General features: G+C 36.8%; 2 long non-coding RNA genes and 1 pseudogene across 2 annotated transcripts; 1 reads left to right on the top strand and 2 right to left on the bottom strand.

Moving 5' to 3' along the window:
* Nucleotides 1–5,953: 5,953 nt before the first annotated feature.
* Nucleotides 5,954–6,439, bottom strand: LOC121250540. Its single transcript, XR_005937806.1, has 2 exons — nt 6,160–6,439; nt 5,954–6,043 (listed from the first exon to the last, which is right to left on the bottom strand). It is a non-coding gene; the product is annotated as an uncharacterized LOC121250540 (long non-coding RNA).
* A 2,683-nt stretch (nt 6,440–9,122) lies between these two features.
* On the top strand, nt 9,123–10,060 carry LOC121250953. Its single transcript, XR_005937892.1, has 2 exons — nt 9,123–9,699; nt 9,845–10,060. It is a non-coding gene; the product is annotated as an uncharacterized LOC121250953 (long non-coding RNA).
* Nucleotides 10,061–11,550: 1,490 nt separating this feature from the next.
* On the bottom strand, nt 11,551–13,382 carry LOC121250952 (annotated as a pseudogene).
* Between the last annotated feature and the right edge of the window lie 4,938 nt (nt 13,383–18,320).

Raw genomic sequence — 18,320 nt, 5'->3', positions numbered from 1 at the left:
CCTCGTCCCCCTCTTCCTCCGCATCTCCATCACTTTCATCCACCCTTCCCCATGAACTGCTCCATGCCCTCTCCGATTGAAAGGCCCACACTTCTCTCCAACGTAACGCTCATCCATAACATCAAGCCAATGAGTGATTTGCTCTAAGACTGTGGCGATTTGGTCGATTTGGTGCTGCAACTGGGGCTGGTCTGTGTTTTGGTTGATGGGATTTTGGTCGTTTGGATTTGGGTTGTTTGGGTTTGGGTTGTTCGTCATGGCGTATGAAGTACCATTGCGGGTTACAGGCATGAGATGAAGAATTCCATAGGGAAGTAACCTTGCTCTGATGCCAAAATTGGTGCCTAATCTCCTGGTTCAACCTCTCATCAAACCCAAGAGTTAGACTAATGCAGAATCGCTCTGCAGATTTGGAATCACTCTAACAAAAATTCGACTACTTTGAATGGGCAACAACAACTGCCTTCATTATTTTCATTCTTTCCTTAAGTATCAAACCAACATTACAATCTCCAACTCCAACTAGGAAAGCAATAAACTCGGAAAGAAATAAACAGAATTGATCCAAAACAGAAACCGAATAAATAGACATTCTAAAACGCAAACTTTCTAAAATTCCTCTGCATATCATAACAGCTCCATCAGCCCCGTTGATTATGGATTTAAATTATCCCCTTCTGGATTTGCCTCCGCATCAATATTCCCCTCTTGATTTGCATCAATGTGTTTAGCCGATTGAGATCTCCAGCCGGCACAGTCTTTAGATTCGACTTGTAACTTTCCAACGAGATTCTAAGGGTAATGCTAGATATAATTTTAATCTAAGCAAGTCTTGCGCACTCATTTTGAAAAAGAGTACGATCCATTATTAAAAAATTAATTTCTTCACACGAGTCTCATATTTATCTGTTTTTTACAAAAATAATACGTGAGACCTATACATTCTAAGACTGAAAAAATCATTTATGTATCCCATATTGATTGATAAGTAATAAAAGTAGGTAGTGATTGTTTGAGAATAAAAAATTCTTGTTTTTTATAATGCACTAATTTAATGTCATATAAGAATATAACGAGGGGGTGTTAACAAGAAGATAGTTGATAGAATTTTACGACTTTCGAAAATTTTACACAAATAGCAATAAGACCTCGTTTGTTTTCACAGATGAGATAACATGAATTGAGATTAAAGTTAAAAATTGAATAAAATATTGCTAGTGTGAGGGGATTTTTCCCCCAGCCCATGGAATTTCCTAGGCCCAGCCCATTGGGGGGACCCACTAGGAGAAAGGAAAGAATGAAGGAAAGAGGGGAGACAAAGGCATGGGAAGCGCAATATCAGACATGGAAAAGTAATGTCAGGAGAAGAAAAGTAGTGATTTGACATAAAGCAAGGGAATGCAAAGTGTAAGGTGTCAAGAGAGAAAAGTAGGGAAGTGACTTAAAGCCAGGGGCAAGAGATAAAAGGCATGGGGACCTACGGATTCATGGGGACTTTTGGACATTTTGAGTGGCTTCTTGAAGAGGGAGGACCTTCTTCAACATCAGGAGAGAGAGAGACTAGAGCAAGAGGAGAAAAACCAGAGAGTGGATCTCTAGCTCCCATTGTACAATGAGGATGAAAGGCTATGAGAGACTGTAAATAAGTACATTATAATGAATCTCCCCTCCCCAAACTCCCGTGGACATAGACCTAGTGCCGAATCACGTAAATCTGTGTATCCTTCTCTTTTTATTTTCTCTACATTTAAATATTGTTCGCCACCATGGATGTACACACCAATACCGTACAGCCACACCAGACCACTGCCGAGAGCTCCACCCAACACCGATCGAGACCCAGCTCTGAAGACCCGAGTTACTGGAACTTGATCCAAAAGAGTGTGAAACACAACGTTAACAATGACGCTATCTGTGGGATCCTTTTAAAAGATCCTTATAGATCTTGCATGTACTTCGTATGCTTTCGACAACCCATTCCAGGCGACTTAAGAGTCAAGAACGAGATTTTTCTTCGTGTATGCCGTTGAAGATTTTTTTGTGGGATCGGAAGCAGAAGGAGGACGATTTTCTGGTGCACTAAATTATCTCCGAATGAGCAGATGAAACTTTCTCATATAAGTGCTCTCAACCTTTCGAATTTTATTTTTATACAAAACACTGCTGCTAAATATGGGCAAATGAACTTCTCCTCGCCCAGGCAATTAAGTGCACTACATTTAATTGCTTTCCATGCACGCAGTGTAGGGCCGGGAACCCAAACTCCCTAGCCACTCGGACTACGAATACTCAGTCATGACCACGTGGTTTACAAGAAAAAAAAGGCCGGGGTACGCTAGACACGATCGCTGGCAAGGACCAAGGGTGCCTGTGCACTGGTGCAAGTGGCCGTGCACGGCATGAATAATGCCATGCACGTGCACCAAGAAGCTCGCGGCACCCAGCCTTGAGCCCAGACCACCTGCTAGTGGCCTCCGCTCGGACCATCGACAATCTCTAATGGCAAAGCTGTCGACCCCCACCGGCGAGAAGCCGCAAACAGTGCACTCCCGTGTGTACCTTACCTCTCACAAGGGGCAACGACTCTGCCCATTAACGGCGCAACTAGGGGAGCTTGCCTATGATCGCCGTGTGGTTCGCCGGCGTCGTCTATCCCCGTTGGACTAGTTTCCAACCACCACAGAGAAAGAACGCCATCAGCGGCCATGCACAAACGCGTAGTGTACGCACGACAAGCTCACGGTAGACAGTCGTGAGCCCTTTGTTCCTATCGGTGGTCACCCCCTGAGGTAGACCGTCGGTACCTTTAGTTGAAATAGGAATGGTCCTCGACCACCATGGCGGACCCACGACAGTCCTTGGCACACACCCCGTATGCGGGAGACTCACAAAGATCTCTCGGTGGAGTCGTGAGCTCCTAGCTTGAGCCGGCGGTCTCCACTTGAACCTCCATCATCTTTTGCAGACTAAGGGGTGGTCCCTGACCATGACGGCTGAACTTGGTCTCCCCTCGGCTGAGCACCCAGAGCATTGGACACGTCGGCCAGTACACTCCACGACCATGAACCCCCCAACCACTTACTCCTCAGCCTTGGGTCCCTTGGCCAGCGCCTTCATGAAGCTCCATGGTCCTAGGCTCCTCACCCCTGAGCTCCTCCTCGACCAACGGACATCCCAACAACAAGCTGACTAAAAAAAAAAAGGGAAAGAGATAGAAAAAATAAAATGATGAAAGGCATGCATGAACTTCGGTGGCGTACACCTCATCAAATGAAAAAAGAATAAAAATGAGGAGCAGGAAAGAGATGAAATGACCAATAATGGTGGGCAATTTCAGTCAAGTAGCGGACAAATAACAACGAGCAAAAATCAGTCATAGTGATTAAACACCATGGTTTGTTCTTATCAAAATATGCATTTTATTCTGACTCACCTGATTGGTCTCATGTAGCATGAAGCACCAGTTGTACAATCCCACTCGGACATCTCACAAAAGCGGCATATGGATTAAGGAAGCTCCACCAGCTCCAACATACCTCCCCGTGAGGCAAAAGGGACGAGTCACGCTAGAGGCGGCTCTATCCCTCACGTGGAGGAGTGCGGGTAGGCTTTCGGCCACCTGACATACTTATCAACAGAATCTCCACCAACGAAATCTCCATTTGCAGAATCTCCATCAACATAATCTTCATCAGCAAAATTTGCACCAACAAAATCTCCATCAGCAGAATCTCCATTAACAGAATCTTCAACAACGAAATCTCCATCAATGGAATCTTCACAAACAGAAACTAACACTCTGACAATACAAGAAGGAGCAAATGAAAAGGAAACCAAAAGGAAAGAAAAAAGGTCCGGTAAGGTAAAGCAATATGAGCGAAATAGAAAGGCAACTAAACAATACGAGGGAAGGAACGGAACTAAAGGAAATAAGAGCGGAATAGAAAGACAGTTAAGAAAATAGGAAATGGAAGGAAAAGGCGCCTAAAGGAAATAACTAAGGGAAAGTCAGCTAAAGGAAATAGGAAAGGAAAAGAAAGTTAAAGGAAATCGGTAGGACAAAGCGACAATTGGAAGGCTCGGTGGGATAGAACCCCACCTAAAGACCGACAAGTGGAAAAACTGACGGCCCAGCAGAATGGGCAAGGTAAATGGAAAACAGGCTGCAAATTTTCCATCGAACAGGTCCGTTAGGAATTGGCGAGGTATTTGTGAGGGGGGATTTCCCTTGCCCATGGAATTTCCTAGGCCCATCCCATTGGTAGGGACCCACTAGAAAAAAGGAAAGAATAAGGGAAAAAATGGGAGAAAGGCATGGGAAGTGCAGTATCAGACATGAGAATGTAATGTCAAGAAAGGAAAAATAGTGATTTGACATAAAACAAAGGAAGGCAAGGTGTAAAGTGTCAGGAGAGAAAAGTAGGGAATCGACTTAAAGCCAAGGGGCAAGAGATAAAAGGCATAGGGACCTACAGATTTAGGAGGACTTTTGGATGGTTTGAGAGGCTTCTTGGAGAGGGAGGACCTTCTTCAACCGAGAGAGAGAGAGAGAGAGAGAAAGAGAGAGAGTAGAGCGAGAGGAGAAAAATCAGAGAGTAGATCTCCAGCTCTCATTGTACAGTGAGGATGAGAGGCTATGAGAGACTGTAAACAAGTATATTATAGTGAAATCTCCCCATCTCAAACCTCTATGGACATAGGCCTAGTGTCGAACCACGTAAATCTATGTGTTCTTTTCTCTTTATTTTCTCTACATTTAAACACTGTTCACCGTAATGGATGTACGCACCGACACCGTACAGTCACACCGAACCACTTCTGGGAGCTCCACACAACATCGATCCAGGTCCAGCTCTGAATACCCGAGTTACTGGAACTTAACCCAAATGCGTGCGAAACACGACATTAATAGTTAGAATATATTTTTTTAATATTATTTTTGTTTTGAGATTTGAAAAAGTTAAATTGTTTATTTTATTTTGTGTAAAAATTTAAGAAAATTGTAATTACTAGATAAGATAAGTTATGAGGAGTTGTGAAAACGAACGAGATCTAAATGCCAGAAAATTTTCATGATATAGTAGCTCCCTGAATTGGATGAAAATTGTGAAGGCTTTTTTCATTTACGGTTGAAAGAATAGACCTATTTAGGGATGTTCAACCGGATTCGGATCCAGATATCAGGTCATAACCGGATTCGGACGCTAAAATCCTGGCGGTTATCCGCCCAGATTAATCCGGATTTAATCGAGGCAGATAACGGGATTCAATCTGGATATCTGAATTTAATCCAGATCCGGGTTATAACCAGATTTAATCCGGGTTATAACCGGATAAATCCGGTTTTAATGTTTTATTTTTTTAAAAAAAAAGACTTTAAAATTTAAAAAAAAAAATGTTTTTATAGCACTTGTTTTCTTTAAAAAAATTCTGATATGCTTAAATTGTCCAGATTTTTTTAAAAAAAATAATTTAAACACTTTGAATAAAAGATTTTTATAAAAAATAAATTAACAAAAAAAATAAATCAAAATGCAAAATAAATAATATTATTGTTACATCACAATGCAAAACAAAAATTTACAAAAAACAAAATAAATAATAATACATCACAACTAATTAACTAAAACATAAATTTACAAAGAACAAAAGAAATAATAATACATCACAAATAATTAAACTAAAACATAAATTTACAAAGAGCAAAAGAAATAATAATACGTCACAACTAATTAAACTAAAACATAAATTTACAAAAATCAAAATGCATTAGTCTTCACATCTTGAATATGGAATAGGGTCAACCTATTCCATTAGTGCTGATAGCAATCTAGAATGGAAACCACAGGAATTTAAAAAAAAAAATGGGTGGCCAAAGTTTCCATAATGAAGAAAACTAGTCCAATATGGAAAAACAGTTCTCTAATAAATTGACTTGAGCATATGCATTTCCCTTGGTATATTCAGTCACACCATAATTGTAAGTTAGCTCCAGAACAGTTGTCTCATGTTCTTCTGCATACCCCAACATGGCTATGGTGTACTGTCACATACATACAACCAATATTAAAAGGAATTCTCTGAGTCCCTTTTGTGGCTTAAAGATGATTAGTGTGCATCTGCTATGATTTTTGTGTGAATTAATGTGAGAAAACATACCTTGTATTCAGGTCTATCAACCTTCTTCAACAGCCTCATTCCCAAGGCCTGCATTGAAGGGAACCCTCTAAGATCAGGAACATCATACCTTGTACTCGTACATGGATTCTGCAAGCTAAGGACAACAGATATGAAAAGGTAAATTCAATCAGCTCCAAGAAAAGTTGCTCTGACCCACCATGGATAGAGTTTGGAAGAGCCATGTGATGTACATCATGTGACCACTAGAAAAGTGCACAAATAATAGAAACAAGATAAACTCATCATTATATGGCAAAGATAGCAGAAATTAGAACAAACTAGCATTACTCTCAGCATTAATTGCTGCTTCTTCTTGCTTATCCTAGAGAATCTACAAGATAATAGAATTTTGATAAACTAATCACTGAATTATATTTGAGAAGGTGTGGATAAAAAAGGATGCAAGATCCTTCTAACCTAGATTTCAAGCCCTTCAGTTACAAAAAAAAGTAGGGCATATATGTGAAAATTCCCCTAAGGGGATGACAAAAACTTAAGCCTCTCAGCCTGGAAGTACAAACAATTAGGAACCAGTAAAACCAACAATTTAAGTAACAAAACAAGAATAAAAATTCTTAAGCACAATATCAATTCCAATGAATTATTACAAAAATAAAGGGAACCTTAAGAAGAGGGTTAAGTTGAAGTTGAAGTTGAAGTTGAAGTTGCTTAAGTTGCTGAAGTTGAAGGAAGAGGGTTACCTTAAGCAAAAAAAAAAAAAAAAACAAATGTAGAGGTTAAGTTAAATGGATAAATTAATAATAAAAAATCGAACTTAACAAATAAAAGTGTTTACCTTCGATGTCAACGCGCTCCACATGCTCCTCGACCGCCCAAGAACTAAGTGGTTCACAAGTCAATCAATTTTGCGTGCAAATTAGTGCTTGGACAGTCTCCGAAGCTAATGAGCTTCGACATGGGTCTATTACACATCTACCGGTGCTGAATGCGGACTCGGATACGACGGTGGAAATAGGAATGCCCAATACATCACGTGTGATCTCTGCAAGGATGGGATATCTAAATGAGTTCTTCTTCCACCAATCCAAAATATTAAACTCGGGTATTTTTGGTTCAATCACATCCGACAAATACATATCCATGTCCGAGCTAAGTACTAAACTGTTTTGCTTCTCAAGATATTGCTCTAGAGCTGTATCAAAATCTTCACAGTCCAGGTCATTACCAATAATACTTGAGGAACTTCTATGGGCCATATTTGATCTTCCACTACCTAGCCTATAAAACTTGTGGTATTGCTCAATCAAACGATTCATGAGCAATCTTACTTTTGCCTTAATTCTATCTCCGCATTCATCCCCTTTTCACCTTTTTAACCAATATAACAAGGTTGTAATCTTATATCGAGAATCAAGGACAAATGCTACATAAACAATCATGTTTATCCTATCCGTGTTCCCCCAATATTTATCAAACTTAAGTTTCATAGTAGAAGTCATCCTCATCAACATATCATCCTCACTCTAACCCATGTTGTTCAAAGTGTTCTCAATTGTACAAATTTGTTGAAATAGGTTACATACAATGAGCCAGAGATTTTCAAAGTGGCATCATAAAAAAATTTTAGAAACTTAATAAAAATACAAGCCATTTGCCAATCTTCAAACAGAGGCACCAAAAGTTGTGACTCCTTCACTCCCATTAGCACAAAAGCCTTTTCGTATTTTTCAGCAACACTAAGCATTAGGTATGTTGAGTTACATCTAGTAGGAACATCTAGACACACTATTTTTCCACACACAATGTTCAGCTCATTTGCACATGTTTTAAATATATCAAGCCTTGCAGGTGAGGACCTCACAAATCTTATTGTTTCACTAATCTTATTTACAACATCATGAATAATTTTTAAACCATCACATACAATGAAATTTAAAATATGTGCAGCACATCGCACATATATGAACTTGCCTCCCAAAATTGTGAACTCATTATCTCTTATGTTCCTCCTCACATGATCAATAGCAACATCATTAGAGGAGGCATTATCCACAATGATCGTACAATGACGGTTAATCTCCCAATCCACCAAGCAAGACTCTAACATCCAAGCAATGGTCTCACCCCTATGATTTGGAATCTTAAAAAATATTATAATTTTTTTGTGTAATACCCAACTTTTATCAATATAATGGCATGTAACACAAATATAATTTTTGTTTTGCACCGATGTCCATATATCGGTGGTCAAACAAACTCTTTGACTACTCAACAATGCCTTCAACCTTTGCTTCTCCTCCTTGTATAAACCAATACACTCTTTTTGTGGTTTGGGATGGCATCGTGTGTCTAGGTTCTAAATAACCCAAAAGTTTAACAAATGCCGGATGTTCTATAACCTTGAATGGCAATTCACATTGGATAAATAAATTGGAAATCATCGCCTTTAATTTTTCACGATCATATTGTCCTAACACTTAAGGACTAGATCTTTTACCATCCATCCTAACTCCAGTGTGTGATGGTGATTTATCCTTCCTAAGATTTTTATTCTCTCTAATCGGAGAGTTCGAACAAGCATATCTTTGATGGTGTGACATTGATGAAGTACCATTTTTATAAAGGCATCCATAAATCTTAAAATAATAATTGCATCAAGCTTTAGGTGCAATGGGATCAACAAGTTCAACCCTTGTAAAATGATCCCATACAAGAGATTGGTTCGTAGCCTTCTTGGCTCTTTTTGACTTTGGGGGGAGAGATGATGTGGGGTTTTGGGTATTCATAGAGGAAGGCACTAAAGGACTAATGTTTTTCTCCATGTCCAATGAAATAGGTGCTGATCCACCAACACTACCACTAAAACTATCTTCCATCTATTTTAAACATAAAAAATAATGTACATGCTTCAGCAAATATAATAAGAACCAACAATGACAGCAAATATCAAACAAGCTTGGCCAATTAAACAAATATGTCGTAACATAATTTTCTTCACATTTTACACTTTTTCAAAACACAAAACCAATGTAGTCATGCAAGCTATAATGACCCAAGTTCACTATGCAGAAGATTCAAAAAGCACTACATAACTTGAATAATTATGTAGGAGTTATGCAGGAGTATAAGCTAATTATTAATAGTTTTTGTGATCTAAAATTGTACAAAAACCAGAACCAATGTAGTCATGTAAGCTAGGACCAAAGTACTCGATGTAAAGACATTAGTTATTCCATTTACTTTGTGCTGAAGGAAAACAAGGAGCAGGAAAAGAAAGAGGAAAGCAAAGAAGAAAACGTGGAAGAGAAAAAGGAAGAAGGAAAAAAAAACCAATCATAATCTAAACAAGAATTTAATACAAGAAGGATACCAAATCAAGAGATCTACAAGAATATGTTTAAGAGCAAAATACCAATCATAATCTAAACTGTCAAGCTTGCCACTGAACTGTTAATGGACCATATAAATGTTTTAAGTACCAACCAAATATCTACAACAATGAGTATCAATATGGGAAAGACACTTCTTCTACTTAGAAATTAAGACTAAATAATTGATGTAATTCAAGAATTACATCAATCCCACGTACACTAGCAATACCTAGCCCTTATAATAATGTATAAATTAATAAAACAACCAGCAGAGTGTTCTATAGTAGAAATAGAGTTATACCCATTGAGAAATTCATTTTAATTGAAACAAGTCTACTAAAAGTATGAAAATGGGAGAACATGAAACAAAAACCTAGGTTAATTCCCCAAAACCAGAAACAAACCCTCCCTATCTAAAACAACCACTCATATCATACATAAGGAAAAAAAAAAAACCCCCTCTTATTCTCTCTTTCATAACTCGGTCCCAATGGGACCATCCCATCATTTACAACCAAACCTTAAAACACCCAAAAATACAATAAAACACAAAAATCCCAAAACACCCATCATTTACAAAAAAAATCCAACACTCATAATAAAAAATCCCGAAACTCATCATTTACAGAAACTAACAAAGTAGAGAAAGAGAGATGACCATACCATACAAAAACTAACAAAGTAGAGAAAGAGAGATGACAGAGTAAAGAAGGGCTTGAGAAATATACCTTACGAGCTTAGACTTCAGAAATATTGGATGGTAGCCTCCGCGTCTCTCTCCCAAATGCGTAAACTGCAAAAGACTTCGAAAGATGAAGGGATTTAGTAGAAGAGACGCATGCATCAAAGAGAGAAGGCAGAATGGATTCGAAAAGGAGAAGAGAATGGATTCAGAAATGAGAAGAGACGCCTACGTCGAAGAGAGTAGGCAGAAGAGATTCGAAAGTTAGGGATTTTGCACTTTTGCAGCGTGGGGCGGTTTTTTTTTTAAATGACTCGGTTACAAATAACCGGGTCACAGAACCGGATTCAGATTCTTCTCACTCGCCCGGATGTAATCCAGGCGGATAACCGCCCGGATACACCTGAATTTCTGGGTTCCGCACTGGACCGGAAAAAAAAAAAAAAACAATTGGTTCGGATGCACACCCTTAGACCTATTGATTGTAACCGGGCACAATTGGGCCCAACGTTCTTAATATGGGCTCCACTGTCCATTGTTTGTTTTCATTTTATCGGGTAAATTATTTTTATTTCTTAATATGAACTCCATTGTCCGCAATTTGTTGACAGGCATGGCATGGCTCGCAACATGGAAAGGGAATATTTGCCCTTTTTATTTCCCTCCCTCTTGTAGTAAGGGAAACAAGCAATTTCATTTGGGGTTGAAAGCCGGTGCCCTTTTTATTTTTGCTTGAAAGCCAGTGTGATTTGGATATGAAGGTGTTTTACACGCAAAGAGATTAAATAGCGTAATGTTCCTGAATTTCCAGAGTTGGAGCCTAAGGGCCTATTTGCGGGATGAGTCTTAAAAAGTGTTTAAAAAGTCATAAAAGCTCCTTAGTAAAAAAATTAAGTTTTTTAAATATTATATATTAAAGTTCTTTTAATCTCAAATAAGTTAAAAAACACGTTGAAGGAAAAACATCATTTTCTTGAAACATGTTTTTCCAGATAATGCGGAACGCAATTCGAATTTTAAAAAGACTGTCAATGAACAAAAATATTCATACAACTTTCAGATAATTACAACTTTCAAACTTTTAAGGATATGGTCATAATCTTTAAAAATTCAAATAATCATCATTTTTATCTTAAAAAGAAATTTTTTTAATTTGTTTTCAAGTAAACGTAACATATTTAAAAGTGTTTTAAACATATAGTTATCAGGCAATAAATAACTTTTAATAATACAACTTATTACTACTATAAACTATATTTCTCACTTATATAATCCCAAACATTCGCTAAGAGGTGCTACTCTAAAGCCCATAAAATCGTCTCTGCGTAAAGAAAGTAAAGCAAAATCTACTACAAATCTACGCATTCCAATTGCAGAAATCAGCAACCAAAAATAGAGAGAATATAAATTTGTCAATGGTGAAGGCGATAACGAGGAATGGCAAGTAGATGCTTGGCTCTAGTAACAGTAAGACCAAACACCTCTGTCATATCCAACTCAGTTGGCTGTATGTTATCTGGAAGGTCCCAATCAAAGCAATGCACAAGTTGTGCTATCACTAGCCGGACCACAATCAGACCCATTTGCATCCCTGGGCAGCCTCTTCTGCCAGCACCAAATGGAATTAGTTGGAAGTCACGTCCCCTGAGATCTATGTTACTCCCAAACCTTTCCGGGAAGAACTTCTCTGCATCACTCCAAACACTCGGATCTCTCCCGATTGCCCATACGTTTATCATCACCCTAGACTTTCCGGGTATGTGGAAACCGTTAACTGTGAAATCTTCCCTGGCCTCATGAGGAAGCAAAAGTGGTGCTACTGGATGTAGCCTGAAGGTTTCCTTTACAACCATGCTCAAGTAATCCAATCTATCCAAGTCTGCTTCCTCTACCATCCTCTTCAAGCCAACCTCAGTTTCTAACTCCTTTTGAAGTTTCTTCATTACCCGTGGATGCTTCATTAGTTCTGAGAGTGCCCATTCAATTGCCGTTGCCGAAGTGTCCATCGAGGCTGCAAGCATGTCCTGCCACCAAAATTTTGATCTGGGAAATTAGCGCAATATCTGAATCCAATTATAGAGTTATACATAATTCTGTTCTTTACGGCATCTATTTAATTGACTACGTTAAACTATAAGTTTTTATATAACTTTTTTTGACTAATACTTTGATTCCTTGCTAAATCAATAATGAATGCAAGTGGTACGAAAACTTACCAAAATGATGGCTTTGATGTTGGACCTTTCAATAGAGTACTCAGATTCTTTTGACCCCATGAGCCTCAGCATGACATCAACAAAGTCGTCGTTGGTCTTATTTTCATCCTTGGACTGGATATGCTCATCAATGATCTTCTCAAAAAAATTATCAAAGATCTTACTAACAGCCTTCATGCGTCGTGTCAGCCCCTGAAGATCAAAGGGACGAATACAAGGAATATAATCGCCGAGGTTAGGAACTGCTCCTAGATACATAGCCTCGTGGATTACAGCCTTGAATCCCTTTTCATCAAGATCTTTGTCCTCCTACTTCTTCCCAAACACCATACGGCATGACATATCCGCATTCAGAGATGTAACCTTGGCACTCAGATCTACAACAACACAATTACTGGCGGCCTCTTGAATAAACTTCACCAGTAGGCCAATCTCTTCATTGCTCATGGATTTGAAAGAACCGATTTTAACGTTGCTAAGCATTTCGAGGGTGCACATATTGCGTATGTTGCGCCAATAAGAGCCGTACGGAGCAAAGATCATGCTCCTTTGCTCATAAACGATGTGCTTTGCAGACTCCATAGGTGGTCTACTAGCAAACACAAGGTCGTGTGCTTTAAGGAACAGCTCGGCAGCTTGAGGCGAGGAGACAACAATAGCAGGCACCAAACCTAAGCGCAAGTGCATGATGGGGCCATTTTTCTGGGCTAGTCGCTGTAGATTGCGATGAGGGAATTCCCCCAAACTATGAAGGCTCCCAAAGATGGGGAACCCTCTTGGGCCAGGTGGTAATTTCCTACTCTTGTTCCAGCTTTTCAATGCCCATTGTCGCAGGAGATGTGCGAGCACAAGCAGTGCGAGTATGCTCCATGTCCAAGACACGGTGGCCATGTTTGATTCAGATGCGGTAAATGACCAAGTTTCAGGAGAGGTACTGGATTCAGCTGCTACTGGAGTCTCTCTTCATTCCTGTATATATCTAGGAAGAGAAATGTTACACTAAAAGAGATTACGTGAAAAATAAAAGTGATTTTACGTGATTAGATATATTTTACATTAAACTAACTTGCATCAAATCATGTTGGATTTATTCTATTCCACGTATTCACAGACAGTAATGTTAGGTTGAGGCGGTCACAATCGAACCCCGTACGATTCGATTTGAAGATAAGTTCTTGACTTTTGTGGAATTACAGATTTTGTATCCACGTGCTAAAAGTAGTGCAAATTGCAGTTGAAAACGACCCTAGATTTTTTATACATGAATAAATATAGAAGATGTCCTCTTCAAAAAATTTATAATATTTGCCTTTCTCTACTTTATTTTTCTTATAGTTTCAATATTTTATTTAAATTTTATATATTATCTATTTTTAAGGATGTGGTCTCTCTAAAATTATTAAAATTACATTTAAGAGATAAAATAAATTTATTAATATGAACCCTAGATTTTTTTGTTATAAAATATTATGATGATCTATATGAAAAATAGTTGATAAATTTTATCCTCTAGACTTTATTGAGTAAGAAAAAAATTTATTTAAACTCTCAATTATAGCAATATATGTTTAATGTGATATGAAAATATCTAGATTTTGCATGAAATATGATAAAGTAGTTCACATACAAGAGTAAAAGATGACATTCTAAATGATCACTTGATAGTTTATCTTAATAAAATAAATTCTAAATATTTCATTACAAAAATAATAATTGTTGAATAGTATTCCATGAAACAATATCTTCAGAAATCTGAAATATATATTAAGCTGTGTTTTTAAATTTTTTTTTTGAAGAAATGTGTGTTTAGAATTTTATTTCTACGTGTATGTAGCAAATTATCAAGATCTAATTTTATATTTGGTTATGTTTTTATGATTTTTCAATCTCGTTTTATTTTACATAAAAGAAATGATGTTTGTAATCCTAAGATGTGTAAGTCGAATGCACTCATTTTAAAAAAAGTAGGTAAATCTAGGACTCGCATGAAAATTTATTTTTTAATGGTGGCTCCTATTTTTCAAAGGAAGTACACAAAGTTTGCACACCCTAATACTGTATCTAGTATTACTCTTTACATAAATGTATCACATAGTAGAAAAACTGGCCCCCTCGACAAAATTGTTGGTTTCACCATTAGGTGCACACCAAATGTGCACCCCTATATATGCATACCAGTGCAATTGCATTTTTTTTCTTTCAAATTTTTTTAAACATTTTTAATCATTAAGAAAAAAAATATAAATTTATTAGTAGTCACCTCTTTAACTATTAAGTAAAAAAATACAATGGGGCACATTTGGGGGCATATTGGGGAGTCATCCAAGCATTTTCCTTAAAAAAAAAAAAGATTGTTATTATACTTCGCCTAGCATGTACCGTTAGGTGTGTCCTTAGTGCAATTGTATTTTTTTAAAACATCTTTAAATATTATTTTTTAAAAAATATATACAAATACACTATTAGTAACATGTTTAAAGATTTTAAAAAATTAAAATATACTAACAGTCAAATTCAGAGAGCAAAATCAAGGGTAAACTAACATTTAAAAAAAATGTTTTAGCTAGTACAAAAGATCAATGGAAGTTTTTCAAGTTTAGCTTATTGAGATGGAGTATGTGCCTATATGATATGATTTGATATAATTTGATATGGCATGTAATATTAAAATTTTTTTATTATAAAATAAATTTAACATGACTTTAATTTATAAATTTATTTTTATATTATTGGTTATAACACTTAATCAGAAAACATGCCTCGGGATTTGTTTTCTCGATCAAAGTACTAACGTAGGGATTCATTAGTACTTTTTGGTAAGCAAATTCTCATTAAACTAGAATAGACTAGTAAGAAGAGAGACGGTGAGCGTCGTCTCATTTATAATACTTGCAATATTAAGAGAAGAAAATGACAATGGATCAATGAGTTTAACTATGCAATCTCCACTGTTCATGCAACCTCTGCACTCCAGCCGATATGGATATTTTTTTTTAAAAAAGAAAATGTGCGTAAAGGTGCATAAAGGTGCATTTCAGTCCCTCCCCCGCCCCCCCTGCGCGCGCGCGCGCGCGTTCTTCTTCTCGTCTCCTTCCTAGAAATCCTTCCCCTCCTTCCCCTACGTTCTCTCATCCCCTCCACTCCCCAGCTCGTGTCCTTTCGCCGGCCTCACCCTCTCCCCTCCCCATGTGGCTATATCACTCCGGAGCTGTGTGGCTCCATCACTTCGGCACCGTGTAAGAAATATTCTCGGGTTCACCATTTCCGTATGGTTTCTCCACCTTCACCATTTCCGCACGGCTTCAGTCCTCTGCTGGTATTGTATTTACTGCTGCCGAGAGTCACCGTATGTCGTCTTACAAGGGTAAGAAATTGAAGAAAATGGTTTTTATTTTTCTGTTTTTGTTTCATTTAGCACGTTTCTAGCAGGTAGTTCATTTTGTGTGTTTATACGTTTATGGATCTGCGATTTGATGTTTGTTTGATTTGTGTTTTGTGGGAGTTTTTTGGTTGTTGATGTTGTATGTATGCCACTGATTTTTTTGTTGTTGATAACATCTAAAATGAGCCGATTTGATGTTTGTTTGATCTGTGTTTTGTGGGATTTTTGGGTTGTTGATGTTGTATGTATGCCACTGATTTTGTTGTTGTTGATAACATTTGAAATGAGCGAGATTTATTGGCTGGGGGTGGTCTAATTTAACCAATATTGTGAAGTTTTTCTCATGCTATTATTTATAATAATCTGTGATTTGTTGTCTTTAGGCTAAAGTTTGATGATGAGTGAGTGACAAAAGAAGATGGTAAGAGGGCATTAAAGGAGCAGCATGGGTGAGGAAGAGGTAATATCTATCTGTCTGTTGGTTCTATGTAATTTCTTAGTAAGTTAATTTTTATTTATAGTTAAAAGATGCCTTCTTGTTATGCAATGAGAAGGACATTGCAAAACACCACTTCCAGAAAGCCTCAGAAATTTGAGCCACTTAAGAAGACAGTAAGACTTAGAACACTTTTTTTGTTAATTCAAATGACTGAAATAAAAGCCCATATTTGCCATTTTCATATGTCAAGCTTGAATTGTTTCTGTCTGCATTGTTATGGTCCATCTATTTTTATAATCATGCTTCTTCGAGGAAAAGTATTTTCTAAGTTTCATGCTTATCAAAAAAAGAAAATTATTTTCTAAGTTTCATTATCTTGCAGCCTTCTATTTGGAAACAATTTTACAGATGCAATACCGAAAACATTTGGAAACTTAAATAATTTAGAAGAGTTGTAAGTTGTGTGATTCTATAAACTTTATTTAGAGATGCAGCTTTTAGAATGCAAAAATTCTTGAAACTTGAGCTACTTCTTGCAGTAGGATAGATGGGAGCAAAATTTTTGGGAAAATACCCGATTATGTTGGGAATTGGATCAATCTTACAAGTCTGTGAGTCTTGTACTTCCATTCCTTTTATCTGCCATCTTTCCCTTCTTGGAGTCATAAAAGTTTAATTTTTTTCTGTCCTATCTGAGGATTTTTACGAATGTAGGTTCTTAACCAATAACTAATTAAGTGGGGAAGTACCTTGGTGGGTATTGGACTGCAAAAAGAACTTGTGAGTCTACTTTAAGCCGACTACCTCTTCATTTCATTTGGCTGTAAAATTTTCTATACATTGGTGGATTTCTTGCTGGCTGCTACTGTTACTTTTTTAAAAAAAAATTTTGTTGTGTTGGTGTTTGATTGTGAGACTCATAAGAGCTAAATTGTGACATTTTATTCGATTTTCATTCTTTCTCAGTTGAAGAGGTACTGCATGTGTTATTTTGATCATAATGACCTTTTTGGGATTGAGTTGGGAAGTTCAAGTAATCTATTTTTGTGTTTTATTTTTATTTTTTATTTTTTTATTTTTATTTTGTGAAAACCTTTTATGGCGAGTAAAATTCACTGAAAATATTTTTTGTTCAATAAACTTATTTGCAACAATCACATATCGCCGCAAAACTCTATTCCGGCGAAAATTACCCCGTTGGGAATACATTATGGCAACAATAAATAATAATTTATCTTCTGTAAAAGAACTAATCAATTGCGGCTTTCAAGTGACTAGCTAGCTACCAAATAATACTAGAAAATATCATGCTGATTATAGGATTCTGATCTGATCACTTGAAATGCCTTTGTAATTCTTATATGAAACTGATCTTTAATTGAGTTGTAAAAATTTAGATTAGATTTTTTAGGGCTAGCTAGAAAGAGTTCTTTGTATATGTTGCTCAAAAAAATGAAAATGATATCGAACTTATTTCGGGAAGAATGTGATCGCACCCGTTAAATATTTGAATGAAATGAAAATAAGATAATTTGATAGTCATAATGCGAAATTTAAGGGAAAAAAAAAAAACCCAACTTAGATTGTTTGTTGACCCTTTTACTCTCTTTCCATATATTTGAAAAGAATAACGATAGAGTCACATACTTCTTACAATTTCATTTTCATAACTCTACTTAAATGGAAGATATGTTTATAAACTAATAATATTCTTATAACTCTATTTTATAAAAACAAGCTTCATTTAAAATTTTAAAATAAATCTATAAAATTTTGAAAAAATAGTTGTGTTAGATCACTTTTGATCTGAAGGAAAAAAAATAAGTTAGAGGAATGGGACTACTTTGAAAAAATAGAGTCTTTGATCACTTTTGATTTGGAAAAATAACTGGCTTGCTGCTCCCATTTACAAGTGGCCTCTTTTGTCTTGAATTGGACTACTTTTAATGACTTTTTATGCAGTTTTTTTCCAGCTCTTACCTATAACTATGTCTCCCTTTTGTGTACTCCCTCTGTACTTGGACCATGTCTAATTAATTATTGAGGATTAATTATGAGGTTTAGATAATCAATGCATAATTATTCAATA

Source organism: Juglans microcarpa x Juglans regia, chromosome 2D, assembly GCF_004785595.1.
Source record: "Juglans microcarpa x Juglans regia isolate MS1-56 chromosome 2D, Jm3101_v1.0, whole genome shotgun sequence".
NCBI lineage: Eukaryota > Viridiplantae > Streptophyta > Magnoliopsida > Fagales > Juglandaceae > Juglans > Juglans microcarpa x Juglans regia.
The sequence above is the reverse complement of the archived record's forward strand: the minus strand, read 5'-3'. Positions and strand labels throughout refer to the sequence as shown.